The sequence below is a fragment of the Hemitrygon akajei genome, chromosome 1 (genome assembly GCF_048418815.1).
Source record: "Hemitrygon akajei chromosome 1, sHemAka1.3, whole genome shotgun sequence".
Taxonomy (NCBI): Eukaryota; Metazoa; Chordata; class Chondrichthyes; order Myliobatiformes; family Dasyatidae; genus Hemitrygon; species Hemitrygon akajei.
In genome coordinates this window covers 50573322-50582299 of record NC_133124.1, presented here as the reverse complement: position 1 = coordinate 50582299, position 8978 = coordinate 50573322, and the positions used below count along the sequence as shown (strand labels likewise).

General features: G+C 42.4%; 1 protein-coding gene across 3 annotated transcripts in view; it reads left to right on the top strand.

Moving 5' to 3' along the window:
- The first annotated feature begins 260 nt into the window (after positions 1-260).
- mapre2 (microtubule-associated protein, RP/EB family, member 2) overlaps positions 261-8978 on the top strand; it is a 73486-nt gene continuing 64768 nt past the window's right edge. The window contains exon 1 of one of the 3 annotated variants that reach the window (XM_073042830.1): positions 261-625. The gene's annotated coding sequence lies outside the window, so the exon portion shown is untranslated. Of the gene's footprint in view, positions 626-875; positions 1073-3253; positions 3356-8978 lie in introns of those variants that run through there. The other 2 variants (XM_073042838.1, XM_073042849.1) reach the window with 2 other exon arrangements.

Genomic DNA, 8978 nt, shown 5'->3' with positions numbered 1-8978 from the left:
TGAGACGGTCAGTGCATTTTAAAAAATCGTTCCGAGGCTTTCAATTTTATACTGCGTGTGCACTTCCAAAATGTAATCTTTGTTTTCGCGCATAGGCAACAAAGGGTGAGGAACAAGGCGTTTCTCGCCCGCAGCTCATTACACCAGAGGGAAGGGGAGATCGCAGCATCCCGCAGCACTGGAGGGGGACACGTCATGTGATGCTCCTCGCACTGGGAGTGGGTGCGCGTGGCCGCACGTGAGCTGGGATGGGAATTGCCAGGGAAACGGCGCGGGCGAGCGGCATTCGGTGGGCGCCCGCTGCTTCCACTGCTCGCGTTGGGCAAACGCAGCGAGAGGGGCGCCAGCAGCACCCCCGCCTCCCAACACACACACACACACACACCCACCCACACGCAGGCTTACTAACGCCCCGAGACCACCTCATCAAACTACTCAAAACACTCCGAAGAAGTGGAAACATCGTCTGAATATCTGTCGACTTTTTCTAGCCCGTCAACGCAGTAAATTGTACACAAGTCCGAGCAATTCAATAAAAGGCCCCGCCTCCTCTCAGTTAGACCCGGTTTTTGAAAGGATTTCTCTGTCCCAGGGAAGCACTGGTGCGAGATTTACACGCAAAACAGTAAGTAAAATGTGGTGTCAGCGCGCATTGACGGGTGTTTGGCCGGGTTACGGAGCGCAGTGCAGCCACAGACGGTTGGAAACGCCAGGTAGTTTCAGTGTGTGCCCGGCACGACACTTGTCTTCGGGCCCGGCTGCTTTGTCATTCGGGAGGTGGGTGTCAGAAGCTCTCGGGAGAGTTGCAGCCGATGTTTACTGGCAGCTGCAGCTCGCCTGACAGCGGCAGTGGGAGGGAGGTTTCAGAAGAAACGCAAACAACTCGTGTTGTCTGCCAAAAGGACACAAAGGCTGAGACGTGAATGGTGCGTTTACTGCACTTCAAAATGCAAAAATGTTTTAAGAAGATCTCTGCAACCTACCCGTCCGGATATCACAAGTGTCAACCGTGCATTTGAGGTCTGCGCATCAGTGCGAGGGGTTACGGCGAGTGGAAACTCATAAAAGTACGGTAAGTGTAAATCACATCAAAGGACTTCCATTGGAACCCTATCACTTTATTTGGATTTGGATACTTTTAATATTTTAGCCCAAAGTTTAGAGCAAGTTTCTATCATTGAAGGGTGTTATGATTGGACCACCCTTGAAATGAATTTCAATATTTTTAAATTTGAATTAACTATTGGGGTTTTGGCTAGAGCGTAACTGGTGTGAGGTGCCATACTGAAGAGAGACATTGTTATACAACAGGAGACCCAAGAGTCTACAGATGTTGGAATTTGAAGCAATATACAGGATGCTGCAGGAACTCAGCAGGTCAGGCAGTATTTCTGGAGGAAAATGAACTGTCAATGGTTCAGATTGGACCTCTCTGGTCTAGTTATTTGTGGACATCAGCTGTGCATTTTTCTTAGAGGTGGAAGAGATTTAGCTCGTTAAGCAGTATCTATGATGCTTAACCTGTTGAGTTCCTCCAGCATCTTGTGCATTGTATTGTTATACAACAGTTTGATTGTGAACATTTTGCAGTTCTCATTTTAGTATTTCCTATTTTAGATAAACTGATTACTAATGTTTAAAATCATAATATGACACTTTATGACTGAATGAAATGCTTGGTCTGTTAATAGACAGTTGAGAACTGGTGGTCATCTGAATCCCTTTGTGTTTTGTGTATCTCCCCAGTTGCTTGTGATTTTTCATTCAGATTCCATTTTCATTTTTGAGAGATGGAGTTCTTTAAAAACAGCTTTGTTTTGAACTGACAAGATTGTGTCTACTATTGTTATGCAGAAGTACCATTAAGAAAATGAACATCTTAGTAACAAAGTAATGAAACCAAAGTTACAAAAATGATTGAAAATTTTCTTTGAAAACCCCCACTGTGAATTAGATAGATTACTTGCTTTTTAAATGATCACAATATAATAAGCACTTCTGGTGCAGAGCTTCTGGATTACCTTGCATACCAAAATTGGAAGTGCAACATATTTGACTTTATAATTAATTCATGGATAGAAATTCATCAAGATAATTGAGGGAAAATACTGGCACCAACCCGAGGGAAAAAATCAAAAGAGGCAGTCTAGAACCTTGTTTAGAGGCAGGTTTTGGGAAGGAATGTATTTGCAGAGGAAGAGGAGATTCCAGATATGGACCTTGATGAAAGAAGGCATAGTTATTTTTTTATTATTATTATTATTATTATTGGCAATTGTACCAAAATACAGTGAGACCATGGAGCTGAGGCTGTTTCCATAATGTATTGAGCTGTGTCCACAATTCTCTGTAGTTTCTTGCAGTCACTGGCAGGCAGTTGTCATATCTAGTCATTATGCATCCAGATAGGATACTTTCTTTAGTGCATTGGCAAAGATTGGTAAGAGCCTATGGGGATAACCCAAATTTCCTTAGCCTCCTGAGGAAGCAGAGACAATGGTGAACTTTACTGGCAAGGTGTATATGTGGTTGGACCAGGACAGGTTATTGGTGATGTTAACTCGTAAGTGCTCTCAACCTCTTAGCCTTAGCACCATTAATGTAAATGGGAGCATTACATCACCCCTTTCCTAAAATCAATAACCAGCTCTTTTGTTGTCCTGACACAGGCAGATAAGTTGTTATCATGACACCATGTCATCGGGTCCTCCATTTCCTCCTTGAACTCAGATTCGTTGTTATATGAGATATAACATCTGAAAACTTGCAAATCAAATTACAGCAGAATATGTCTATGCAGTCATGAGTATACAGGGAGTACAATCGGGGACTGAAGATGTAACCTTGTGGAGCACCAGTGTGAGAATAATCGTGGTGGAGATGTTGCTGCCCATCCTGACTGATTGTGGTCTGTTGATCAGGAGGTTAAGGATCCAGTTTCAATGGGAAGTGTTGAGTCCCAGGTCTAGGAGTTTGGTGATACATTTGCTTGGAATTATAGTATTGAAGGTAGAGCTTTACCAATAAACGGTAGTCATCTTTACTGTTCAGATGCTCCAGAGATGACTGTAGTTCCAGGGAGATGGTATCTGTCGTAGACTGTTGAAAAGGTGAATTACAGTGGGTTGTGGTCCTCTGCAAAGCTAGAGTTGGTGTGTTCCATGAGCCTATCAAAGCACTGTGATGTTCCACTGGGTGGAAGTCATTAAACTATGTTTACTTGTTTTTCTTAGGTCCTGGGATGATAGTGGTCTTAGTAAAGCAGGTGGGAACAGGCAGAGATTAAAAACGTCTGCAAATACCCTGACAGCCGATCTGCACAGCATCTAAGAACGTGGCCAGGGACACCATCTTGGTTAAGTGATTTCTTTAGGTTCACTTTCTGGAAGACAGATTTTGTATCTGCAACGGTGACTGTGTTCAGTGGCATTGTAGGCTTTTGGGATGGGTGGTTACACTCTGTTCAAAATGTGCATAGAATGTGGAAAGTTGCCAACCTCATTTTGTAGCCTTTAGCTCATGTAAACCCTGCCACAACTGATGGCTGGTTTGGGACTTGACTTTGAAGTTGTATTACCTCTTGACACCTCTGATAGCTTTATGGTGGTTATATCATAATTTCTTGTAAAGGTCAGTGTCACCTGGTTTGAACGTTGCAGTCATAGACTTCATTAGGGAATAGATCTCACAGTTCATTGATGGTGTTTGGTTTGGGAACACCTGGATTATCCTCTTTGGTACACAGTCCTCAGTGTATTTGTTGATGAAGTCTATGATGATGATCACATACTTATGTTAGGCTGCAGCAATGTCTTTGAATGTGGACTAATCTGTCAACTCAAAGCAGTGATGTAGAAGCTCATCTGATTTCTCAGTCAAGCACTGAATGAGTTTCTGTACTGGATTCTTATATTTTGGCTTCTGTTTGTACACAGAGAGAAGGAACACAGCCTGGTGGTCTGATTACCAAAGTGTGGAAGGGGAGCAGGGGGTGGTGGAATGTGTCTCTGTCATCGCCTTTGGTTGGGTTGCAATGGTTAAGGTTGTTTGAGTCCTCAGTGGGGCAGAAGACCTACTGGTGTGCTTTGTTGATGCACTCTTGAAGTTGGCCTGGTTGAAGTCACTGACAATGATGGATGAGGGTCTTGGGTATCCCGTTTTGCGGCTGTTGACTACACGAGTATAGTTCACTGAGTGCATGTTTTACATCCGTCTGAAGTATCTGGATAGCTGAATTGAACTCCTGTGGCTGGAAGCATGGGTGACACCACTACTAGAAATTTCAAGCCTGCTAGAAATATCATGACCGAGCACCACAAGTTGATTAAGAAGCCGATCCCCTAGGAGGCAATGGAGGGGATTTCTGAGGCTCTGACAGAAATATTCAAATTTTCTCCAGTCAAGTCAAGTCAAGTCACTTTTATTATCATTTCGACAAAGTAAAAATGAGACAACGTTTTTCACGTCCATGGTGTTACATGACACAGTACAGAAACTAGATTGAACTACGTAAAAACATAGAGAGGAAAAAAAAAACAACCACACTAGACTACAGACCTACCCAGGACTGCATAAAGTGCACAAAACAGTGCAGGCAATACAATAAATAATAAACAGGACAATAAAGCAGTAAGGTGTCAGTCCATTCTCTGGGTATTGAGGAGTCTGATAGCTTGGGGGAAGAAACTGTTACATAGTCTGGTCGTGAGAGCCCGAATGCTTCGGTGCCTTTTCCCAGACATCAGGAGGGAGAAGAGTTTGTACGAGGGGTGCATGGTGCATGGGGTCCTTCATAATGCTGTTTGCTTTGCGGATGCAGCGTGTAGTGTAAATGTCCGTGATGGCAGGAAAAGAGACCCCGATGATCTTCTCAGCTGACCTCACTATCCGCTGCAGGATCTTACAATCCGAGATGGTGCAATTTCTGAACCAGGCAGTGATGCAGCTGCTCAGGATGCTCTCAATACAACCCCTGTAGAATGTGATGAGGATGGGGGGTGGGAGATGGACTTTCCTCAGTCTTCTCAGAAAGTAGAGATGCTGCTGGGCTTTCTTTGCTATGGAACTGGTGTTGAGGGACCAGGTGAGATTCTCTGCCAGGTGAACACCAAGAAATTTGGTGCTCTTAACGATCTCTACCGAGGAGCCATCGATGTTCAGCGGGGAGTGTTCGCTCCATGCCCTCCTGAAGTCAACAACCATCTCTTTTGTTTTGTTCACATTCAGAGACAGGTTGTTGGCTCTGCACCAGGCCATCACTGAAGAGATGCCAGGTGAATGAGGTACATTGAAGGTGGTACTTAGGAGGAACAAGTCAGATGTGATGATACCCAGTGAGTCTAATACCAGTGCCAGAAAATTTAGTAAATATTTCTGAGGGATGAAATTAATCAGTACTTACAAAGGTAGTGATTGATCAAGGATATGCATGTGTCTTTATTGTGATGTTCTAAAACTGATTTTTGAGGAGGTTTGTCAGGGTAGTTTACATGGACTTCAATAAGGCCTTTGGCAGGGAGGCTCGTTCAAAGGTAAGATCCAGGGAATCCAGGAAATATCAGTAATTTGGATGAAAAAATTGCTGTTATTGATGGTGTGAAAGGTAGTCTTTGGCCATTGGATATCTGGTAAATGAACAGAGAAATGGAAGATGGAATTAATTCTCAAAAAAGTAAGGCATTGCACTTTAGGAAGACTTGAAAGATGCATACAATAAGTAGGATCCTTAGAAATACTGAGGAGCAGAGAGACCACGTATATGTTCAAGAATCCCTGAAGGCAGCAGCAGAAGTAATTAAGATGATTCAGAAGGCAGTGCAGTGCATCTATCTTTGATATCTGAAGCACAGAACATAAGGGCCAAATGTTGTAATATAACTATGTCAAACATTGATCCGAGCATAAACCTCCTGCAGTTATGTCAGCATATCATTACAATAATTTTCATTGAGAGGATGTGGAGGAGGTTGATTGGGATGTTGTCTGGGATAGAGTGTTTCAGCAATGAAGAGAGATTGGAGAGGTTTGATTTGTTCTTTGGAGTGGAGAAGGCTGAGGAGGACCTGTTTTTTATAGAAAATGATTTGGAATATAAATCATGAGGAATCTTCCCCCTACCAGGTGTATCTATAGCCAAGAGGGCACAGGGTAGGAATAAAGGTTAGGAATTTTAGAGTGGATTTTAATAAGAATTACGGTTATCACAGTGGTATGGCTAATGGAGCTGCTCCTTTATACCCCAGATCCCATTCCGATATTACCTGTGTGAAGTTTGTAAACTGTCTTTGACCAGATGGGTTTGCTCCGATTTCCACCCACAATCCAAAGATGCATGACGGATAGTTTCTTAAGACCATAAGACAAAGGAGCAGAATTTGGCCTTTTGAGTTTGCTCTGTCACTACAAATTGCATTGGTGTGCAGGGGAGTGATAGAAACATAGAAAACCTACAGCACAATACAGGCCCTTTGGCCCATGAAGTTGTGCCAAACATGTCCCTACCTTAGAAATTACTAAGCTTACCCAGTGCCATCTATTTTTCTAAGCTCCGTGCACCTATCCAAAAGTCTGTTAAAAGACCCTATCGTATCCACCTCCACCACTGTTGTTGGCAGCACATTCCACGCACTCACCACTCTCTGCATAAAAAATCTTACCACTGACATCTCCTCTATACCTACTCCCCAGCACCTTAAACCCGTGTCCTCTTGTGGCAGCCATTTCAGCCCTGGGAAAAAGCCTCTGACTATCCACACGATCAATGCCTCTCATCATCTTATACAACTCTATCAGGTCACCTCTCATCCTCCACCGCTCCAAGGAGAAAAGGCCAAGTTCACTCAACCTGTTTTCATAAGGCATGCTCCCCAATCCAGGCAACATCCTTGTAAATCTCCTCTGCACCCTTTGGATCTGGACATTTGGAATATGGGGAGAATAGAATACACAAACATTTAGAGGGGAGTGGGAATGCTTTCAAAACCGACATAGACTCATAAGCGGAATGCCTTTTTCTATCTTGTATGGAAACACAGGAAGGATATTTTTAACCAGAGGATGACTGAAGTCTGGAACATGCTGCCTGAGGGGATGGTAGGAGTGGGTACTCTCGTAACATTGAGAAGAACATTTGGAATACCATTGTAATGAAATCTATGGGCCAAGTGATAGAATTGTGCATAATTTGTAGACCATGAGTGGAGATAGAAGTGTTTGGACACCTGCTTCATATCTGCAGATGACATGATCATTGCAGGCATTCTTGGGAACTCTGAGGAGAGAGAAATGGAAAAGTTATTGGTAGAACTTCTCTGGTCTCCTTTCATGAGGTCCTAGAGAACTGAATTATCAAACAAAGACTGAAGTGTGGAACCTTAAAGAAGGTGGGGGGGGAGAGAAATCATTTGGATCATCAGCCCAATTCCAACTCTGAAAGAATTGTCTAGTTTAATCCCACACCCAAGCCTTTTCTCACTTTACATCTTTACACTGCAGTTTAATTCTCTTCATGTACCGGTGTTGCTCCTATTTGAAAATTTCGATGAATGTGATCAGATTCTATCACTCTCCTGCACATCAAGGCAATCAGTAGTGGCAGAACACTCGATGGGCTGAATAGCCTAATTCTGCACTTTTAAGATATACCACACTTAATTTGCTGGAGGAACTCAGTAGGTCAGGCAGCATCTATGAAAATGAATAAACAGTCAATGTTTTAGACCAAGACCTTTCATTAGTAATCAGATGACCCTTTTAAATAACGGCTCAAATCCCATTTATTTAACCTTGCTTTTAAATAACTTTTTGCCTTTCATTTTCATGTTTGCACTTTATCCCATTGTAAAGCAATTTGAACAACATAGTTTGTATGAAAAGTGCTGAATAAATAAGGTGGTGGTGTTATTATTACAGTCAATACTGAGGTCACCAAATTTATGTTTGAGTCATTTTCAGACGTGAGTAGAAAACTATGGCTGAATTGTTGTGGTACTTAATGTACCAGTATATGGAAGACCTGGGCAGCTTAATGATGCCAAACTGAATGATGCTTATTTGATGTATTTTGGTTGATTTCTATCACACAGATTGGAAAAAATGCAGAAGTTGAATTAAAACAGAGGGTTAAAATTTGGTGTAAGCTAAATGACTCATCTGACTTGTCTGAGTATTGGACAGTGCAGTGTGTCCCTCTTCCTCCATGAGGATGATTATTAAGTTTCATTTGTTACAGATTGTATATTTTCCCCTTCCTTTAATGTTCTCAAACCCACTTTATATTATAAGTGTCCTCATTCAACCCCAGACATAAGCTGAATTGCCCCCCCCCTTGTCCCAGCTGTGCCATCTCTCCTCTTTTCCCACTATGCTGCCTCTCTAACCCTCAATACAAGAGCCCCCCAGGGCCATGTCCTAAACCCCTTCCTTTACTCTCTGCATACCCATGACTGTGTCGCCACCCACAGCTCCAATATGCTAATTATATTTGCAGATGATACACTGATTGGCCTTATCTTAAATAATAATGAGGCAGCCTACAGAGAAGTTATTAATTTATGCTGACACAATTGTATTTCTCAGCTATATTGACTGTTGTATATCTTGCTGTACATACTATTTATTATAAATTGCACATTGCACATTCAGACAGACTGAACATAGATTTTTGCTCCTCATGTATGTGAAGGATGTAAGAATTAAAGTTAATTCAATTCAATTGAATCTACTCACTCCTATCACACCAATTACTTTAATTTTTACTCCACTACTATCTCTTACTTTACTGTCTGTGTAGCTGAGAAATTGATGAAGAGCTTATTGTTTCATATGACTTCTGAGCTACTGAAAAGTCATTTGTTGGAACTAATATAGCTTTTTCCTTAAGGTTGTCCTAGCCAGGGGAGGTAGTAGGGATAAGCTTCTACTGCCTATTAAATGCTCCCAGTGGTGTGCATCTCAAATAGCCTCTGACACCAAGTTTG